The 23,054-nt window shown below is 35.2% G+C and overlaps 1 long non-coding RNA gene across 1 annotated transcript; it reads left to right on the top strand.

Moving 5' to 3' along the window:
* Nucleotides 1–10,945: 10,945 nt before the first annotated feature.
* LOC136833887 (uncharacterized) lies at nt 10,946–16,079 on the top strand. Its single transcript, XR_010851614.1, has 3 exons — nt 10,946–11,048; nt 11,798–12,191; nt 15,906–16,079. It is a non-coding gene; the product is annotated as an uncharacterized lncRNA (long non-coding RNA).
* The last annotated feature ends 6,975 nt before the right edge of the window (nt 16,080–23,054 follow it).

Here is a 23,054-nt window from a genome sequence, read left to right as displayed (position 1 = left end):
CAACTGATATGATGTGAACAGAACTAAAATACGCAATGTTTAAAATCTTGCATTGCAATTAAAACCAGTTACTACAAATTGTTCTGGATGAGAGAGAGAGAGAGAGAGAGAGAGAGAGAGAGAGAGAGAGAGAGAGAAAGTTTCGTTCCAGGACGGTAGAAAACTTGAGGGTTCATGTTTTCAACGGACGAGACGACACGGCACGGGAGGGCGTAGAAAGAGAGAAAGAAGCTGAGTACTGGACACGGTAAAATCAATCAGAATTATCCTTATGTAATTCATTCGCGTTAGTTATTTGTTTACAGTTCTCGCTTTCTTTGAAGAATGTTATCCACCGTAAAAGAACGTAATCTTAAAACGGCTATATTGAGTACCAAAAGACTGTGGTCTTCTGTAATGTGTTAAATAAGGCTCACGCTGAGTTTGCATACGCAATCTAGACCGAGCCCACCGAAATTAGAGACACCCTTTCGTTAAGTCAGAGATCTTTATAAATCCGAGGCCACCAAGATTATCAACCCTTTGGTTAAGTCCCAGATCTTTATTAATCTCTACGTATCTCGATGAAGTGTCGTCTTTAACGGCCTTTGAAGGAAAGGGTTTAGGGTTAATTTATGATCTTCGGTTAACCGGGAAATCCTTCGGTCAACCACTCGCCTCTGGGACTCAAGGTCAAAAATCGTCGATCAGATGTAATATTGGCTCTCCATTTAAAGACATTGGCGCTTTAACGATAAAAAAGATCCATTCATTTGAAAAAGATACCAAATCTATAAGCATATATATATATATATATATATATATATATATATATATATATATATATATATATATATATATATATATATATATATATGTGTGTGTGTGTGTGTGTGTGTGTGTGTGTAATCGTTTGTCTTTTAGCTCCCAATGCAAACGCATGAAGTAATTCTGATGTCCGTAGCAGGATTCGAAACCGTATCCAGTGTCAAAATATCTACAGTAATTGCTGGTTCGAAACCTGCTCCGGATATCAGAATTACTTCATATTCTTGCATTTGGAACTAAGGCTTTGTAGTGACAAGCATACCCAAAAAGTAAAAAAAAAAATCGATAAGTTAAGAGGGCATTGTGGTATCACAATCACATACGTATGTGGTTAAAAGTGAACAGTAGATATATATATATATATATATATATATATATATATATATATATATATATATATATATATATATATATATATATATGTGTGTGTGTGTGTGTGTGTGTGTGTGTGTGTGTGTGTGTGTTCCTTTCTTTTAATTTCTTTGTCACGTATGGATGTTCTGTACACTAGAGATTTGCCTTATAAACTCCTAGCTACTAGCGTCTTCCATTACAATGTAAACTCATTCTAAATAATAACAATAATAATTTGGCGCCTGTTTCAGACGGTAAATGGTCAAGTTAGGCCCAAGAAGCCACCGAAATGAGCAACACATCATTCCGGAGTAAACCAAGAGACACGACCATGTTAGCAGGCTTCCACAGAACAGAATGGTACTGTTTGAAAAGTATGAGAAAGCACAACAATGAGAAAGAGAGAGATTCATACTACAAAGCCTTTACTGTTTTCATCTTGCCTTATTATGTGTACTTTCTGCATACTGAATATATATATATATATATATATATATATATATATATATATATATATATATATATATATATATATATATATATATATATATATATATATATATATATATATATATATATACGAGGGTAAGTCAAAAGTTCCAGGAAAAATTGTTGAATGATGTATTTACACAGGAATGAAACAACCAAATACTTGGTAAACAATTATCTGTGATGTAGTGATCCATATAGACTTGTTACCTCAGTCATCCTCTTGCTACCGTGGTGTTAACATCTGCTTCAGAAAAGTAACTTCTTGAACCCATGGAAAATAAAAATTTTGAGATGAGCTAACATCAAGTTCCTGACCAAGCTTGATTGGAAACCAGGAAAAATTATTGAAGCTTTGTAACAATTTTATGGAGATTCTTCTCCATCTAAATCAGTTGTTTATGACTGGATAAAGCGATTTAAGGATGGTCGGGAGGACCTCAAAGACAACCCAAGAGAGGGAAGACCATCGACTGCAAAAATGAAAGAAGTGTGGCTTTGGTGCAGAATCTAGTGGATGAAGATCGTCGGATTACTATCGATATGATAGCTAATAAAACTGGGATCTCCCATGGTTCCGCATTTTCAATTTTAAATGAAAATCTTGGTTTGAGTAAACTTTCAAACGTTGGGTGCTGAAGACCAACTGCATCAAAGAATACTTTCTCTTGCAGTTTTAACGAAGATTGAATCAAATGAATCAGAGTTTTTGACCGGATTGTTACTGGAGATGAAACTTGGATCCATCAATATGACCCAGAAAGTAAATTCAATCAAAGCAATGGTTACCAAGAGGTTCAGCTGCACCAGTGAAGTTCAAAGTAGATCTGCCCAGAAAAACAGTGTTTTGGGACTCCAAAGGATGATTTTTTGATTGATTTCTTGAAGGACAAAAAAAAAAAAACAATCCGGGAACTACTACAAAGGTGTTTTGCAAAAACTAGAAGTGCATTGGCTAAAAACGTCGAGAAAGTTGCACCGCAGAATTTTGTTCCATCATGATAACGCTCCAGCACATTCATCAAGGGTTGCAAGAGAAGTCCTGCCGGAAATTTAAAACTCTTCCACATCCTGCCCTTATAGTCCTGATCTTGCTCCTTCAGATTTTTTCCTGTTCCCCAAAACTCAAGGAACACTTAAGAGTCCAGTTTGAATCTTTGGATGCTACTAAACATGCAGTTTCAACATGGTTTAATAGAAAGGCCCCAAATTTCTACAAAGAAGGGTTGCAGAGGTGGGAAACAGCGCCTTGAAAAGGTGTATAGAGTTAGATGGTAGATATGTAGAAAAATGATGTTTGAATTTCCTTAAATAAAGAGTATATTGAATTTTTCCTGGAACTTTTTGACTTACCCTCGTATATATATATATATATACATATACACATAGATAGATAGATAGATAGATAGATAGACAGATGTGTGTGTGTAAATGCAAAAACCCTTCTGGCCGTTTTCTGGACAGTCTAATGTAGGGTTGGGTGGCTTAAAGAGGTAGTTGTTGGAAAGTTTGGAGTAGCTGGGTTGTGAGACTGGAGATATCTTTTAGAGATGTGTTCTGAGAAGGACTGATTTTGGGAATAATTATTCCTTGAAAAAGTTCAATGTTGAAATGAAAAAAGAAAAAAATTCACGTTTGTTGAGAGTGAGAGAAGACTTGCAAGTAGAAAGTAGTCATATTAAAGGTTAATATGACATTATTTTAGATAAACAGAACCAAGAGTAATAGGCTGATGGAGACTGCTTGAACGAAATGGAATGTAAAACAACAAATTGGTGGGATAGAAAAATGGTCTAGTACAGAGTACATCATAAGATAATAAATTAACTAATAACAATTCATTCTAATGGCATTCTAATAACTCAATACTCATGGACAAAGAGGATGACGACAGTTATTAGGAGAAAGTACCGGGTCCTTAGCATTGTAACAGTCATGTACCTAACTCACTGGCGTGATTGTAGGCCATTTGGGCTGCGTCTAGCTTCTGTACAAACAGGCAGCCTCGAACAAATGTACCGGTTTCGCTGAAAATCATTCACCCGCTTGAAAAAAGATGAACTGCTCTCTCTCTCTCTCTCTTCCCACAAAACGACACCAACGCACTCTGCGGTGTCTCGAGAATGAGTGAAGTGAATAAGTGGGAGAATGAGGGAAAATGCAAACTAAACTAACTCTCTCTCTCTCTCTGTGTGTGTGTGTGTGTGTGATAATCATGATTTATATTAAGTTCTTTCTCTTACTAAAACATTTTTGGTCCTGTGAGATATTTTCCTTCATGGTTAATGCAATTATAGCTTTACCAAATGTTTCAAAGCATACCTAAAAATCTTATTTTGGTCATTCGTGGTTTGCGATACGATCACCGAGAGCCTCGTGTTTAAGACTTTCAGCTGTTATGGCAAAGAAGAAAAATAAAAACCGAAAAGAACGTTAAGTCACAACACCGTAGGAGGTGCACGTTGGACTTATGACTAGAATAAATAAAAACAAATACTGCCTCAAAACCGTGCGTCAAATCCACACAGCGGTTATTACTTAGACCTCAAAACAGGGTGGCAAACAGTACTCGCCACGTTTTCGTTAAATTACTCTCCCAAAGAGCAGCCTGCCAATCTTGTTATTCATCCCTCCCCTTTTCACGCAGTTTAAAAATAACGCACTGGTACCTCCAACCGCGATGTATACCAGCGCGTACTTGCTTAGCAGCAAGAAGATACTGTGCACGCCGAGGTTACTTACTAACGCACAAGCCCGCCTGAGCCTGACGCTCTCACCACGGTCTCTTTAGAGTAGACCGAGGATGGAACTCACACACAAACACACACACACACGCACACAATCCTCGGTTATCAACCGCCACACGCATCACCGGCTCAGACTCGCACTCCCAATGTCATGACAGGACGAACGAATCGTTATAGCGACGCTTACCGCCAAAATTAAGCCCTCGACAACGAAAACTGGCTAAGAGATTTATCTCTTCTTTAACCGGAGGGAAAAGTACGGAAGTCATCCCCGTGACTGATTGAGGTTGCTAATGAAATCACGCTGGACTGGATTAAAATTGAGGCGATACTGTGGTTATAAGCCAACGTCAAACAAATATATATATATATATATATATATATATATATATATATATATATATATATATATATATATATATATAATATATATATATATATATACAGTATATATATGATTGAGAATATCCTTCGGATATTTTATGAGTTGTATTTACCCCGCCACAGTGAGTATTACCTCGTCGAGGCCCTTACACATATTGAGGGAGTACTGATCACTCGCATCCGTTGTTCTCTCTCTCTCACCAGCTGCAGCCCGCAACACCGGACTGACAATCAGGTATCCATTTCACTGGCCTAGGTCAATAGGAGCATACCATTTCCTACTTGTCGAAAAAGAGAGAGAGAGAGAAACTAAAGATGTAAACACGGTAAATGGTAGAGCATCATCGCGACGCTCTCTATCTCCCTTTCAATCTGTTTGCGTGGTTTCTGAAAACAGCAGAACGATACTCCAACGTGCGTGGTTTGAACCTCCCAAATAACAGATTTGAACCTTCAAAATATCAAGTGGTAATCCTCTAAATGTAAAGTTTGAACTCTCTAAATATCAAGTTTGAACCCTCTAAATATCAAGTTTAAAATTCCTCTTTATGAAGTTTGAACCCTCTAAATATCAAGTTTGAGCCCTCCAAATATAGTTTGAATCCTCCAAATATCAATTTTGAACCCTCCAATTATCAGGTTTGAACCTTTTAATCATCAATTTTGAACCTTTTAAACGACAAGTTTGAATCATTTAAACGTCAAGTTTGAACCACCAGAGTCTCAAGTTTGAACCTTCCAATTCTCAGGTTTGAATCTGTCAAGCCTCATGTTTGAATCTTCCAAATATAAAGTTTGAACCCTTCAAACATCTATTTTGAAACCGAATAACAAACCTGAACTGCCCAAATATCAAGTTAGAACCTTCTAAACATCAAGTTTGAACCTCTAAATATATCGTTTGAACCCTCCACACAAGATTGAACCTTCTAAATATCACTATTGGACCCTCTAAATATCTCGTTTGAACCCTCCAAATAACAAGTTTGAACCTTGTAAATATCACTGTCGATCTTAAATATTATTATTTAACCTTCTAGGTGTCTCGTGTGAACCTTACAAACTAAAAGTTTGAACATCCCAATTATCACGTTTGAACCCCCTAAATATCATATTGAGACCCTCCAAATATAAAGTTAAACCTTCCAAATACCAAGTTCCCAATAACCCAAAGATGAGACACCCCGAACAAGCTTCAGAGCTCCGGCGATTTCCGTGCAACGCGCAAGGTTCAAAGATTTTCGACGTTTTCTGGGAAAAAGGCGCCGTTCCAGAACTTCCATCAATACTTATGACGTCAGACCGTTGCTCCTTCACTGAAGTGAAAGCTCAGCACTTGACTGGGACTTGCTGTGGCGTAGTGCAAGTCTTTTATGAGCCGGAAAAAGAAGAAGAATAAAAAGAAACTTTTGGTCAAAACTTTCAACAACACTGAGAGCAGTTTTTCCGTTAACATAAATCTTATTTTGCCTGCATGAAAAAAATAAGCTTAGGACTTGCGTCACATTGAATCTAATGAATTTTATTCTTTTTTTTTTTCAAAGAGATCGATGAGAACGCTTTTCTATTTTCAAGATGGCAGAAAAAAGATGCATTTTGTTATTCCGATCACATCGCTCACTGAGCGTCGAATGCTATACAGTACATTGTAACAACCAGGATTTTGTACAGATTTTTAATCTAATTTCGCGAGAAAAATCTTTAATCACAAGAGTAAAACAAATTTTCTAAAAAGATTCATATCCCCAAATAAATTACAACCCATTATTAAAGAACCTCTAAAAACAATCGCTTTTAATTAATGATGGTGAACACAAAAACACTGGTATAAGCCTACGCATTAAACGTCACGGTAAGTGAATTACGCATGCAGCGTCGATGACCATAGTCATCGCGACGCAAGGTTACCTAAATAGATGTGAATCACACTCGAGCGCATAAACGCAAGACTTGCCGGTGGGATTCCGTAGTCTGAATCATCAATCGACAGCTGAATCATAGTTGATTACATGTGGAGTTTAGCTTTAGTGAATCATACGTACACTCACGAGTGTTACGTTTCGCATAAACAAAGGAAGCTGATCAAAATGAAGTTTGATTACTGAAACTTTGAGTGACACATACTCGTGCAATTATAAAAGTTGATATGAAATTTATCTTGATTAATAAAATATTGGCTATAATATTAGGACCTTTAGGCAGCTGAGTTTTAGTGCAAGAGAATTCCATCAGAATAATTATAATGTCAACAGAGAGTAACTTAGTCCAAAGTACAGGACTTGACACCTGCGAGTTTTACAGCGTGGTGAATTCGGTCAGAATTTCTTGAATTGCCAACGACATATTTCCTAAGAGAGAATGGAAAAGATGAAACTAATACACCAGAATTCAGATGACTACTTTCTGCTGACGTCTCCCGAATTCAGGTGTAACGGTTTTATTTTCTGTTCCCAGGCCCGTACCCAGAGTTTTTTTTTATGGGGGGGTCGTTTTTCCCAAAACTGGACCTTTTCTTCTGTATATGTCATTGCATATATAGGTATATACAAGATGAAATGCTTGAAAATGTTATCTTTAGCTATATTAAGAAGAAAACTTGGGCATGCGGTCTATGCCCTTCTACCCGATTAGATGTTATTCAAAGTACTGACTTTGGTATACAGAATTTTACTTATAATGTTGAAAGTTGAAAGATTGTTATTTATTACTTTATAAGAACAGTTCAATGAAAAGGATAGTCCCAGAAAATATGGACTTCCAGAAATTTTGGGGTGGTCGTTCGACCCCCCCAACCCCCACCTCGGCACAGGCCTGGTTCCTTCATATTTATTTATATACCATCTCTCTCTTTGGAGCCCTCTTGGGTTTATAGTCTACTGGCTTTGTCCATATGCGTTTTATGATGAAAATTTAAAGCAAAAAAAAGAAAAACAGTGGCCGATATGAAAACAATCTATACTTATATACGTCATACACAAGCGTGAGGAAAAATATTAAGGGAAATTAGTCCTCTACGGAATAATTTTAGCTGATGGTAATACGGTATACTTACTAACCGAAATGGAAAGAAACGCCTGAATAGCGCAGATTTCAGAGCTGTAAAAAAAACATCGATAACAAGAAGCAAAGAAAAAGTGAACAGAAATATGGTTTAAAAATACCGGATCGTAGCAGAACACACACACATATTATATATATACAGTATATATATATATATATATATATATATATATATATATATATATATATATATATATATATATATATATATATATATATATATATATTATATTATTTATATATATATATATATATATATAAAAACATATATATATATATATATATATATATATATATATGTATATATATATATATATAATACATATCGTAGCAGTTATACATAATAATATATATACAAATCATTAATCAAGTATAAGTATTACAAATCTATTATAATAGTAAACAGGAAGATTTTTGCACGCAGCTCACAGTTACAAATTGATGTTTATTATTGAAGAAAGAATGTCATAAAAACGATGCCACATTTCCATGTCACTCTGGGTTACACAGGGCATCTAAGATTAATTATATCCTGTTAATGTCCAGTACTTGGGTCTACACTAGACCTAATTTATATACCTAGTTATATATATTATACAGTATATATATATATATAATATATATATATATATAATAGCGGGAACTATATTATATATCCCACGTATATATATATATATATATATATATATATATAAATACAGTATATATATATATATATATATATATATAGTCTCGGTAATTGATATTACTTGAAAATCTTAGATTAATGAAACAAACCGAAACTAATTTGAGAAGAACATTCTTATTGTAGCCAAGCTTTTTATAAACTCATCATCAGGCTGAAAAAACTGACAAGGATGAGAATCAATAAAATTACAATAAAATGAATTGTCATAATAAATCTTCAGCAAAAAATACTAACGAAATATATAAAAGGAACAAGTGAATACAAACTAAAAGGGTGAGACGTAAAATAACGAAAATTAAACACAAACATAAAAATATGAAAATAAAACTAAGGTGAAATAATCAACAAACTACCACTCACAAAGTAAAATATTTAACGACCCAATTGAGTACCTACTATGAAATTACACGATAACTAGTTGAATACCAGACGAGTTGCTGTTCAATTCCGGCTTCATCTTTTTAATAGTCAGCGACTCTGAAATTAAAAGGTCCAGTCTATTTGTCCAGTCTATTCGAACAAAAAGACAGTACCCGAAAATCCAGGTCAGTGAAAGGATGGTCCGGTGCTAAACTGTGTTCTCTAATGGCAGAAAAGGGTGGTTTGGAAAGGGAAAACCTAGTTCTAATAGAAAGACCTCTGTGTTCCAAAATTCTGTGTCTGAGCCAGCGGGAACTGATCCCACGTATCGCAGACCACACTGCGAACAAGTGAACAAGTAAACGACACAGGAATTAAGGTCCACAGGCAGAGTAGGCTTCTCTCAAAAGTGATCTTATTGTAAAAGGATTACAGAAAACAAAACCGGAAACTGATTTGAGGGGAACAATGCTTAAGTATTTCTTGTAACTTTTTCGGACCATATAGCTACTATGACCAAGGTAAGGCAATTTAATGTGACTTTACATCTTTACTAGCAGTACTGTACACTTGTCTGGGACAAAACTTTTCATTTAAAAATATTTCAGAACTTTGTAAAATACAAAAATGGGATATGAGTTTTCAGAAAATAATTTGATTGGGGAAGCTACATATAGCTCTTTATTTGCTTCAGGGTCTAAGCCTGGTTATGTGTACGGTCTACCTAAGGTACATAAAATAGGAAACCCTTTAAGACCTATTATTTCCTCAATTGGTACTTTTAGTTATAACCTGTCTAAGTTTTTAGTTCCAGTTTTAAACCCTTTAACTTTAAGTGAATTTAACATCTGTAATTCTTCCAAATTTGTTAAAGAATTATGCTCTTTCAATTTTAACCAAGATGTTGTAATGGCTAGTTTCGATGTAACCTCTTTTTTCACCAATATCCCACTAAAAGAAACAACCTGACATTATTCTTGGTAATATTTGTGATAACGATTTATCAGTGTTTGGACTTAATAAAATAGACTTGCAAAATTATTACATTTAGCAACTGCTGATGGCATTTTTACTTTTGATGTTAAATTATATAATCAAATAGATGGAGTAGCTATGGGAAATTCCTTGACTTGTATATGCGGATTGCATCATGGGTTATTGTGAAAGGATTTGGATGTCTGAATGCCCTAGTGCTTTCAAAACTTTGTATTACTGTAGGCATGTAGATGATACTTTCCCTTGTGTTTAAGGAATTATCACATGTTGATTTGTTTTTTGAATATTTTCATTCTCGTCACCCTAACATTTCTTTTTACTTGTGAGACGGAACAGGATAATAAGTTGTCATTTTTAGATGTACAGGTATACAGAAATAGTGGCAAATTTGAGACCTCTGTTTATAGGAAAAGTAGTTTTACTGGCTTGGGATTGAATTACCTCAGTTTTTCGCCAAAGTTGTATAAGATGAACTCAATACGCACTTTGATAAATAGAGCCTACAATGTTTGTTGTGATTTAATTTATTTCATCAAGATATGGTTTTCCTCCAGAATTATTTTCTGAAAACTCATATCCCATTTTTGTATTTTACAAAGTTCTGAAAATTTTTTTAAATGAAAAGTTTTGTCCCAGACCGGTGTACAGTACTGCTAGTAAAGATGTAAAGTACATTAAATTGCCTTACCTTGGTCATAGTAGCAGTTATATAATCCGGAAAAAAATTACAAGAAATACTTAAGCATTGTTTCCTCAAATCAGTTTCCGGTTTGTTTTCTGTAATCCTTTTACAATAAGATCACTTTTGAGAGAGAAGCCTACTCTGCCTGCGGACCTAAATTCCTGTGTCGTTTACTTGTTCACTTGTTCGCAGTGTGGTCTGCGATACGTGGGATCCAGTTCCCGCTGGCTCAGACACAGAATTTTGGGACACAGAGGTCTTTCTATTAGAACTAGGTTTCCTTTCCAAACCAATTTTTCTGCCATTAGAGAACACAGTTTAGCACAGGACCATCCTTTCACTGACCTGGATTTTCGGGTACTGTCTTTTTGTTCAAATAGACTGGACCTTTTAATTTCAGAGTCGCTGACAATTAAAAAGATGAAGCCGAAATTGAACAACAACTCTTCTGGTATTCAACTAGTTATCGTGTAATTTCATAGTAGGTACTCAATTAGGTCGTTAAATATTTTACTTTGTGAGTGGTAGTTTGTTGACATTTCACTTTAGTTTTATTTTTCATATTTTTATGTTTGTGTTTTTAATTTTTCGTTATTTTACGTCTCACCCTTTTTAGTTTGTATTTACTTGTTCATTTTATATATTTCTGTTAGTATTTTTGCTGAAGATTTATTATGACAATTCATTTTATTGTAATTTATTGATTCTCATCCTTGTCGGTTTTTTCAGCCTGATGATGAGGTTTATACCGGGAAAGCTTGTACAATAAAGAATGTTCTTCCTGGTCTTGGCAATATTATTTATCATTAAGCTATATATATATATATATATATATATATATATATATATATATATATATATATATATATATATATATATATATAATATATATATATATATATTATATATATATATACAGTATTAAATATATATTTATATATTGTGTATACAACGCATAAAAGAGGTATTTCAGTAGAAACACTCTGGGTGCGTATATGTTTTAAAAATACTTTTAATTTTACGATTGGTAGTTGATATAAGCAATTTCATCTATATCTTTGTTAAACAGCAAAGATAAGCACGTTATTGACCTCTTTTTATCTGGCCTTCGTTATCTTATTTGCTTTTTACCTCCTTTCGATAAAAAAAATCGAGATAACCAAGATTGCAACACAAGTATTATTCTTTGAAGTTTTCGTAATTACTCTTTATTTCTTTTTCTTTTACCAGAATGTTTGCCGAACAGTACAAAAGTGACAGTTCATCAACTGAAGGAAATGAACGTGACAGTTAGTAAGTTTGCCCTCAAGATAATTTCAACTCCATTGCCAGTCAAGTCGCACTAAGTTTTCGGAACTTGGGCTGAGTAACCATAATGCACATCAACATTCCTATTGATCTGCAGAAAGATAGGGCGAGTGTTTCTTTTTTTTTTTTTTTTTTTTGCTTATTCATATGGAAGGAATGACTCATGAGCACATAGCACGCAAGTGTGTCTTACGTAATGTTCTGAATAACAACGGCGCAGAAATTCCTAGGCGGCTTCTTTCAGGGGCACCGTTGACCACTCGGAGCGGAGTAGTCGCCAAGAGAGGGAAGGCAGAGTCCAGTCCAGGAAGGCAAGGTTGGTTCTCTTTTATCACCTATGACATATACAGTATATCTATATCTATCTATCTATCTATCTATCTATCTATCTATATATATATATATATATATATATATATATATATATATATTATATATATATATATATGTGTGTGTGTGTATATATATATATGTATATATACACAGTATATGTATATACTGTATATATATATATATTATGTATGTATGTATGTATGTATCAGTTTGTGTGTACATATGTGTATATCAGCTTGTGTGTACACATGTGTATACACTGTTTGCCAGAGCACTATATTTTACCCATGTTTGTATCGTTTTCGGGTAAGATATCCTATGAAATATCTTTTATGAAATAGAATTCTGGATTGAAAAGGGCCATTTTTCTATAATAACAAGTAAAAAATATGTTGCGAAAAAGAAGTGAAGTAAGAATATGTCCAAGAAGCGTACAGAGGGTTAAAAATTTCGAAAATGCGTCAGGAATCAGTCCGGTAGGATGTTGAATATCCTTTCAGTTCAAACCTCTTTATTATAATTAATTGCCTTCACATTCTTTGCAAAGAAATTGCTGACAGAAATAATGTTTCTTCGTTCAAGTAAACAACGTGGATATTTCAATGGTAGCACCTAACGTTTTCCGACCTATATTTCAAGCGGCTCCCGTTTCAAAATGGTTGGCTTTGGAGGGAAGTAGCAGAAAGATTATCACTTTTTCTTCTCGGTACTTTTGTGCGAATGATTCTAAGAATTGTAGTTAGTTGCTGCACTTGGTGACGCCGTCAGAGAGTTGTTCGCAAGGCGGTCCAAGGTAACTGCCTCCGTTTAAAGGAAATCGATGCTTAGCGAGAAAGGTCACTGGCGTTAGAGTACTCAGGCAGTTGTTTGGGTGAATATTTACGCAGACTCGAACTGTGAAGATAGGTGGAGTAACAATGGTGGTTTACAAATATATATACATATATATATTCAAAATCTGAATTTAACCCCAGGCGTTAACATAATTTAACACTGAAAGAATTTAAATAGAAAGCTTTGAAATTTTGCAAAGTTATTGAATTGAAGGAAGCATTAAACACATATAATATATATATATATATATATATATATATATATATATATATATATATATATATATAATATATATATGTATATGTATATTATATATATATATATATATATATATATGTATAAATGCATTTGTATATATATACATACATACATACGTAGTGTATGTATCTGCTTGCAAGTGTGCGTAAACATTCGTGCATAACTGCCCTAGCTAATTATAAAGCTTTTTATTCCAGCGTTGCAAGGGACCAATGACTATTCAGCCCGTCCAATTTTCGGCTAACCTTGACCCCCACCCCTCTCCCTCCCCGCTTTATTTGTGAACCTTTGTATTTTATTCATACTGTCTATAAATGACAGGTTTCTTGTTCGTAGGAACGTAAGAGTTAATCTATAAATAATGACAGCATTGTCTTTCCAGGTGCTCCTGGAATTTGCTATATCATCTACCTGCCGATGTGAAGAATACAATAAGTAAAATAGAGAAGACTTTGTACAAGCTGAATGCAGTTGAAACAACGTTTTATTTCAAATATATAATAATAATAATTCAGCGTATCGCCATTACCCAAATTTTATCAGTTTTATTTTTACTCTCACACACTCAAAAATTTCCGAAGTCCGGTTTCCTTCAAAAACGGCATTGCGGCTGATGAACGGAAGTGGAGAGCTGTTAACCAGCTCAGTGGTCTGGTTAAACTAAGATATACCTTCCGTAAATAGAGGCCAATTTAGGAAAGCACTCAGGAAAGCGTACCATTAGAGGATAGGCAGAAACTAACCTGCTTTTGAAATCTAAAAGGATCAAAGTTATATCGGCTGAGTGTTCACTGTTCAACACAATATCTATGACATTAAAATGTAGGACTTTTGATCGTAGCTGAGAGAAAGGTTGGGGCGCGTGTTCACTAAGCTTTGATGAGAATTATCCTTTTGGTAGACAGAGAGAGAGAGCTTTATTTGTTACATTTTCAAGATAATAGGTATGACTCAGGATTTTGTGTTCATTTGACGTCGTATGGCTTAAGAAAAAGTGCGCTGGATTATAACTTTGATCGCTGTTACTTAAAACTGGGCATGTCCCCCTGTAATATACATTTTTTTATGTAAACGACGGACCTATGTTCATTTTAATGGACGTAGCAATTATATTTGTGATTAATGCTTCCTTTCAATTCAATAACTTTGCAAAATTTCAAAGCTTTCTATTTAAATTCTTCTTTCATTGTTAAATTTTGTTAACGCCTGGTGTTAAATTCAGATTTTAAATATATACTTAATATTTTTTAAAACTAATATGTACCTCGCTTATCTCTGTCCTTTTAGTATTTTCCAAGTCTACTTCAGTATTTAAAACTTAACATTTGCTTTCTTGGAGTGAAGTGAGGTGTTCTCAGCGATACAGAATTCTTTTTATTTGATTTTTTTTGTTTATGTCAAGTTCCACTGCTAATGAGGATGACCTTCAGGAAGACCTTGCAGTCTCGGGGACAGTTATGATGAAAAAAAGAAGGCGGGGGGGATGGCTGCTTATTTAGGTGTTTATTAGACCGTGAGACTGGTCACTATGTCTTCATTTTTCTTGAAGGATAAATGTGACAGTTTGATAAATGAACATTACTCATCTCTCTCTCTCTCTCTCTCTCTCTCTCTCTCTCTCTCTCTCTCTCTCTCTCTCTATGGCTAGACAGACAGTCGTCTTCAGTAATAGAGTTATTGTAGGTTGCCAGAGGTGGCGATATACTGTATCTTCTAAGAAGTTGAGGAACCTTGTCTGTTCTTAATTGTACCTATGAGACGGAAAGTGTTATAAGAAATTTTATCAAAGGAGTTGGGAACTGGGCTAAAATATGAAATATCCTGCACCTGCCTAAATCCACAAACGGTCGGCAACGCAACTTGAGAAATAGTAATGGCATTGTGTACCATAAATTCCAAGAGTGTTATGATATTGATTCAGTCATCACCACGGACATCACCAGAAATTATCCCTTAAAAATTCCGCTACGGGTGTTTGTGTTTGTTTGTTAAAAGTGCGTGCGCGCACGCACAGAAACAGTAAGTCTCAAATTCTCGACAAATTTTAACCTTTAGTTCTACGACTGGTATCAAATTTGCTTCTGCTGCTACTTTTTCAGTATGTATTAATTGTTAGTCAAATACAAAGACAAATCTTCGTTCACAGAATCAGAAAAGGAAAGCATTCAGCTTTATGTAGTGTGTTTTTATGTCGTTATTTATTATAGAGGAGCTAAAGATTTTGGACTGGTTGATCAAGTACAACAGTTAGGCATCCATGTTTTAATATAGGTATGGTGTATATATATATATAGAGAGAGAGAGAGAGAGATAAATATAGAAAGAATATATATATATATATATATATATATATATATATATATATATATATATATATATATATATATATATATATATATATATATATATGAAGTATACATATACCTTAGTTTATATAGCTCTCCTGAGGATGCTATACATTGAATATTTTACTTATTTCCCGTTGGCTAAGTGTGACGATTTCTTCTAATTCAAACCTAATTCCTTTTGTGTTTTCCACAGTTAATTGATATTTTCTTTGTCAATGCTAGACTCTTATTATTATTATGATTGATTTTTCCAACAGGATGAGACTGCACATGAAATTTGTGTTTTTACTGGCGCTGGGCTCCCCATTGCTCTTCAGTGGACAGGCTTCGGCCTCGGAAGATGTTTGGAAAGTAGACCTCGAACAGGGCTCCATCGAAGCACCAAGAACCAGCACGGCTGAGGGGACGCATTATTATGCATTCAAGGGCATCCTTTTGTTTTTTCGATTCGGAGACTTCGGTTTTGTGGAGGCTTGGTTGGTAGGTTTTGTTGTTGTTGTTCGTTTCGTCACTTCCTCCCTGTTCTTCTTCTTCTTCTTCTTATCAAAAGAGAGGAGCTTGTTAGCAAACTTTTCATAGCAGTTCATTTATTTTTTGTTTTTTAATAAGTGAGATTTCTTTCTGTATGTCCCTTTACTCTTACTTCTTCCTAATTGAACACCATATATTTTGGAAGCTTGAATTTCAGGTCAGTGGCCCCTGTGGGCTTGTTCCATATGAATAGGGTTCATCTTCTGAATAATAGTGATAATAATAGCAGTTGTAAATCAGAGGGAAAGCCAATATAGCCTGGGACGATTTCACAATATATCTCTGGCCCTTTATAAAACCTGGTCCGGTAACTTCAGGTTTGAAAGGTAACGGTGTTCATTGATGGTTTTTCTGTTCATTAAATTTTTCATATTTCCTCTTTCTTCAGAGTCCAATGCCTCCTGGGCCATGGTCAGGGTAAATGGAATGGATCGGCTCCCAGCCCGATTTGTCCTCAGATAGACATTCTGTCCTACATGACCGGATCTCTACAAGTATTGGGGAATGAAGATTGCCTCTACCTGGACGTTTATGTACCAGAGGTAAATACTAATCTTCGTTTCTTTTAGTCTTTTACGATATCATGAGAAGGACAGGGCTTTAGAATTGAAATCGAGGGCACAGTGCGCTTTTGTGTAATTTCAACATACTTTCAGGTACAAACACTTTTGGTAAGTTCTTTTGGTCTCTGCCATAATTCTCGTTAGGTTATTCAATTAGCATATATATATATATATATATATATATATATATATATATATATTATATATATTATTATATATAATATATATATATATATATATATATATATATATATTATATATATATATACATATATTTATATATATTATCTATATATATATATATATGTGTGTGTGTGTGTGAGAGTGAGAGAGGAAAAATAAATGCTGTCTCTTGTCAACATTTTCATCACTATGCATGGAAAATGGCCATATTTGGACATTTGTTGCTAAAACCAAGGCCATATTGTAGGGGTGCAAAAAAGGCCCGAATAGTAAGGGTGTTTGCTGGGGGTCAAATGGACTTTTCCTTCAGACTAAGAAAAATGCTGTCTATTTGCAAGCGATTGATCACTGTTCATGGAAAATAGCCATACTTGGACATTTGATTGCAATCCAGAAATATTGCAGGGGGCGAAAAAGCCTTGGGTATTTTGTGGGAGTCAAATGGACTTTTACTTGAAACTGAGAAAAATAGTGTATCTGCAAGCAATTGATCACTATGCATGGAAAATGGCCATATTTGGACATATGATTGCAATCCGGCCGTGTTGCAGGGGGTCAAAAAATACCCGAATGGAAAGGCTCTAGCCTTGGGTATTTTCTTGGGGTCAAACAGACTTTTCCTTCACACTAAGAAAAATGCTGTCTATTTGCAAGAAGTTGATCACTATGCATGGAAAATGGCCATATTTGGACATTTGATTGCAATCCAGAAATATTGCATGGGGCAAATAAAAGATGTTTCGATAAACAGACTTTTCGTTCAGTGGTAAGCAAATGATAATTCAACGATGATCAATATGTATGGTATGGCATATTTAACATTTGATTTGCAATCCGGCCACATTGCAGGGGGCCAAAAAAGCCTTTGTTGTTTTCCGGGGGTCAAACGGACTTCTCCTTGAAACTGAGAAAATGTTCTATTGAGCAAGCAATTTATCACTATGCATAGAAGATGGTTTTATACATTTATAGATTTGTTTAAACTCTTCCCGCTTAATTTAATGGCATCGCATTGTTAATCAAAACGAAGAAAATGGTAGACATGCACGTCATTAAGTTGAAAAAACGCCATCCACCAATTTCTGGTACAGAAGGCCAACTGGGCGCAAGAAACCCTTGTACGAGATATAGCTAACTGAATTGGAGTGGTTTGGTATCAAGCCATCTCGAACGCCACAGCAATGGACGGTCTCATATGGGAAACAATATATATTTGGATAAAAATGGTACGTACAGCTGACTTCTCTTATCATGCCTGACGCAACTGTGTAACTTCACTCCCATATGGCAAAGTATTATCGTTCTCATTTCGCAGCGACTCCTCAGAAAACCTTATCTTCACAACTCTCAGTGAGTATTAGAATTTATTAAAAATTTAATAAAGGCGGGAATTGTCATCATTTTTGCGTATACGACTCAAGAGTGAGAAACAACGCATTGGTTTCCGTTCTTCAAACGTCATTTGCACAGTATTGCGTTTTTTTTTTTGTTTAATATCTATCTTGGGAACATGGTCTCATACAAGTTCTAGGCTTCTCTATCCATACACACATGCATACTTATTTATATAATTATAAACAAGCATTCACTCACACATACACTGTAAAGCGAACGACTAACGCACATGGAACAAGGAAAATAAAAATGACAAAATTCACCAAACGCCCGTCAAGCTGATTTCCGTAAAGCCAAGCGCAAGAGATAGGCTACAACGGTGTAGTTTCCCCTCTGTAAACTTCCGTCTGCAACAACAATGGAATGTACGCACGCGCGCGCACGCACACGTACAAGTGAAGGAAGGCATGTCACTGGGGGAGAAGACTCCAGGTGCAGTTAAATATGAATGCTTGGGAGTGGCAGACAGTAGGCTTACCGTCTCATCGCGTGCTTCAATTATGAATTACGAATGTTAAAGGACACAAATGTGTATTGTCGTGTAAGCAAAACGTAAATATAGCTTCGTATCGGAACTTCAACTTTTGAAAAGAGGAAATATTCTTTTGAGTGTGAACTTGTACTGTACATTTATCGCTAACGACCATATACAATAAACTAAACGACGAGAATGCTATTACAACGAATACTACAGCTACTGCTACTACTACTAAATAATAGATAAAAAGTCCACAACAAATCGGAAATGAACATATATTTACCTTGTTACTAGGATTCTAACGACTGCCTGATCTATTCATCTCTTCACTCGCAACATTCATTTTTTTTACATAAACTTAATACAGACCACTGAATAGATTTCCTTTACACATAAAGATGCAAAAACAAAGAAGGTTGTATTCATCGCCACAAAAAAAAAAAAACTTCCTCAGCCGACCGTTCACTCTTGTTTTGGGATATTCAAACGACCATCTACCACCTCACAACGATTACCTTATAACTGCCGAATAACTACAAGAACGAGCGGTTGCGGAAATATGGGAACTTCGAAACCAAGAAGGAAATCTTTAAATTGTAGTTTGGAAATTATATAAAAATTAAACAAGCATTCCAGATATGAGAAGCTGTTACGCAAACTCCATTTCAGCGCTTTCTGAATTAGTTCTGTCAAGTTGAATGAGGCGGAAGCTTTGTTGAACAAGCGATTACTGTATATATATTTCTTTATACTATATTGCTGCGTGCTTTTTCTTTATCCGTTTTGTAACCATTTAAGTCAAGGGGTATGTTACATAAATACCTTCAGGAAATGGCAATCTCTAACTCGCAGTGAGTAATAAGTTCAGATGGCCCGGGTGATTGTAGTACTATACTTGGAGTTGTGGCCCCAAGCTCATGGTGCAAGCACCTGCTGCTTTGTAGATTGACACTTCTTAAGGCAAAAGACCAGATCCACAATAAAAGATCATGGCCTTTCTCAGGATGACCGCCAAAATAACTGACAGCGGGATGATGGATAGGATTAAGGGATTAAGTGCTTTGTCTCCTTGGCTTAACTTTGGACGCCTGGCGGATGACCTTGGCTTATAACCAGTAGGCAACAGCAGGGGTTATTGGCCTTAGTTAGCTAAGAACATCACGCTACAATGGAGTAAGTGTACCCTTAAGAACTCAATCCCCGTAGGGAGGTAGTGCCATCAGTGCGCCTCACATGGTGCACTGTAGGCATTACTGAAGGTTCTTTGCAGTCCCTTAAGCCCTTAGCTGCAACCACTTTCATTCCTTTTACTGTGCCTCCGTTCACATTCTCTACCGTCTCCTAACAATTGTTTCATAGCGCAACTGTAAGGTTTTCCTCCTGTTACACGAATTAAAATATTTAAAAATGAAAATATGCCGGATTTTGATGGAATTTCAGGTGATTTTTGTGTTCCGTGGTGGTGACAGAGTAACTGAGGGGCTGATCATGTCGACCCTTTGCATACAGGAAAAAAAACGTTATTGTAAGACTTATAGGGAAGTGTTATGATTTATCACTTATGTGAGCTGTCTGTACATAAAAGCATTCAGTAATGAGATACGCATGAATTATGAATATTAACCAATACTACTCATGGTAATAGCCAATCGGAAGAGATATCAAATAAGGTTAACATGTGGTTGCCGCAAAAGAGACTCAACGATATGAAGTGTATCCGCACTTATTACACGAGAGCACTTGGCCTATAATCGAGTGTGGCTCATCGTGGACCTATAAGTCACGACTAACACAAGGTCCATCTGGCTTTGAATGGCACAATCAGAAATGAGACTTCTTGGTAATAAGAAATTATGGTGCTGCTGATTTCCAGCAATCTTGGACATTATACCTTTTGATACATATGTTACATTCTTTTTGGAAAACGATAAGAAAGAACTAAACCATTACGGAGGTGAATCGCAACCACCTTGAAAACTAATGTTTGGTCAAGATAAATATTTTTCCAGCATTTCTATTAAAGATTGAAGTTTAATCTTCCTCTGACGCAAATTATCATCCATTTGAATTTCTATTATTATATTTTACTGTTGTCATTTGTTGTGTGTATTCATTTCAACAGTCCATGCCTTTAAAACAGGAACAAAAATGAGCACTTTTGTACATGCGATCTTTCTGTATGAAGTTGAAGAGAAGCAATCTTTGTATCCTCATGAAGTCTTTGTTATATGCATTCTACCGGGAGGCTGCCTTTAAGACGAAATCAAATCGTACACACCAGACTATGAGCACACATATCACTCGTTAGCATAAAGCTATCATTAACAAATGTTACTGCAAACATGAATGACAGAATTTCACAAAGACCCCTTCTGCGTCGTATGAGATGATAATGACTAGAGCAACTAAGCAAAAACACGAATAAAAAGCTTTCGAGCAGCTACAATGGAAATAAAATTAAAATAGCAGGTAATACCAGAATTTTAACTCGGGAAAGTTATAGGTGGACCTGAGAACACACACACACACGAAAGAAGAGCGAGAAGTATATTCGATCCAAGTTTAGACGTTTATCCAAAGGTTGATGTACAAATAAAGAAATAAAGACGAATACCGAATCCCAGAACTAACGTATAATAGTCAATATTATCAATGTAATCCGACATTTGATAACACAACTTCCTGAAAATGATACTTCTGAAAAGCACGGTAACTACTCTGTGCCATTTAAAAAGATCGGTTACTTTGAAACAACTTTCTCTTTTTTACCGTCATCAACTTCAGTCCCCTTTTCTCTCCCTGAACTCATTCTACGCTTCCACTATATTGTTTAACCCAAGTTTATCTCTGAATACTGTTTCCGCTCTTCATTTGGTACCGCCTTTTGTTACTAGGCTTATGTCCATCAAACTTTCTCTTTCAGCACATGATGAAAATCCAATTTCCATGATCAAATTTATTAAATGGATACTTAGCTACTGTTATATATAGCTTGTATCTCCTTTACTATCTTCAACTGTAAGTCAGGTTCACCCCAAAATAAACGAAATGTACTTTTTCTAATACCATAATACTGCCAATTCACTCATCTTTCAAAACTCAGTCACGACATTTCTGAAAAAGGATATCACAATCGAATTGAAAAAAAAAAAAAATTGAAGTCGAAAAATTAACATCTATGACACGAATATCTCTTCTTTCTGTTTCTATGTCAGTCTATCACTTCATAATCTTTAGAAAAATTACTAAAAATCTCTGTACAAATTTACAACCTGCATATGATGTAGGCTGTAGTGAAGGTTTTGCACAAGGCATGATTAATTTTAAACTATATACCTGGTCCTAACTTCAGGTTTACAAACATCAGGGACGATTTTCGTTTTTGTTACTTGATGTTCTTAATTTCATTGAATCATTACATTGCCTTACCTCCCCCGTTTTTCTGAGTTATGCCTTTAAATATTAACATTATTTAATATATGGTACAGTATAACGATTTTCCCAGAAGCTGTAATGTGGTGGGGTGACGGAATTGATTACCATCGATATGTTCCTCTGTTTACTAGTCTTTTGCATTCAAATTTCTCATCACTTATAGGATGCAAAATGTACATTACTTCTTTTGGTGTGGAATGTCCACACAATGGTGCACCAATTACTCAAGCAATGATGTGTCTCTGACTTGTTTGTGTAATTTTCATGTTGAAATACTCATTTTAATGCAATTTTTTAATATATATATATATATATATATATATATATATATATATATATATATATATATATATATATATATATATATTATATATATATATATATATAGATATAGAGATAGAGAGAATTGAGAGGGCAGTGGAAACAGACTGGTACATCGACGTTTCAAAACAACAAGTCTCATTTTCAAGGCTGCAATAAAAGAATAAACATTGAGAATACATATAAATTATACAAAATCTTTTAAAACATTTGTACATAACCATAGTTTATGCGTTGCTGGGGTACCAACCTATATAGAAGGGAGAAGGAGGGCGACTGGAATGGGTAAGTGAAAATAAGGAAGACGGTTACGACAGGTAGAGAGGGGTGGAGGAGTTTTGGGCATTCAACGGTGGTACTGCCTGTTTGATAATTAACGATTCCAGAATAGAGTGCAGCTCGGAAGAGGCCCTGTAATGATTTTAAATTGATCGTATTCGATGTTATTACCACATTTCTTGGCATGCTGTCTGATATTTGAAAATTCTGGATTACTTAGT

The sequence above is a fragment of the Macrobrachium rosenbergii genome, chromosome 52 (genome assembly GCF_040412425.1).
Source record: "Macrobrachium rosenbergii isolate ZJJX-2024 chromosome 52, ASM4041242v1, whole genome shotgun sequence".
Classification (NCBI taxonomy): Eukaryota; Metazoa; Arthropoda; class Malacostraca; order Decapoda; family Palaemonidae; genus Macrobrachium; species Macrobrachium rosenbergii.
The sequence above is the reverse complement of the archived record's forward strand: the minus strand, read 5'-3'. Positions and strand labels throughout refer to the sequence as shown.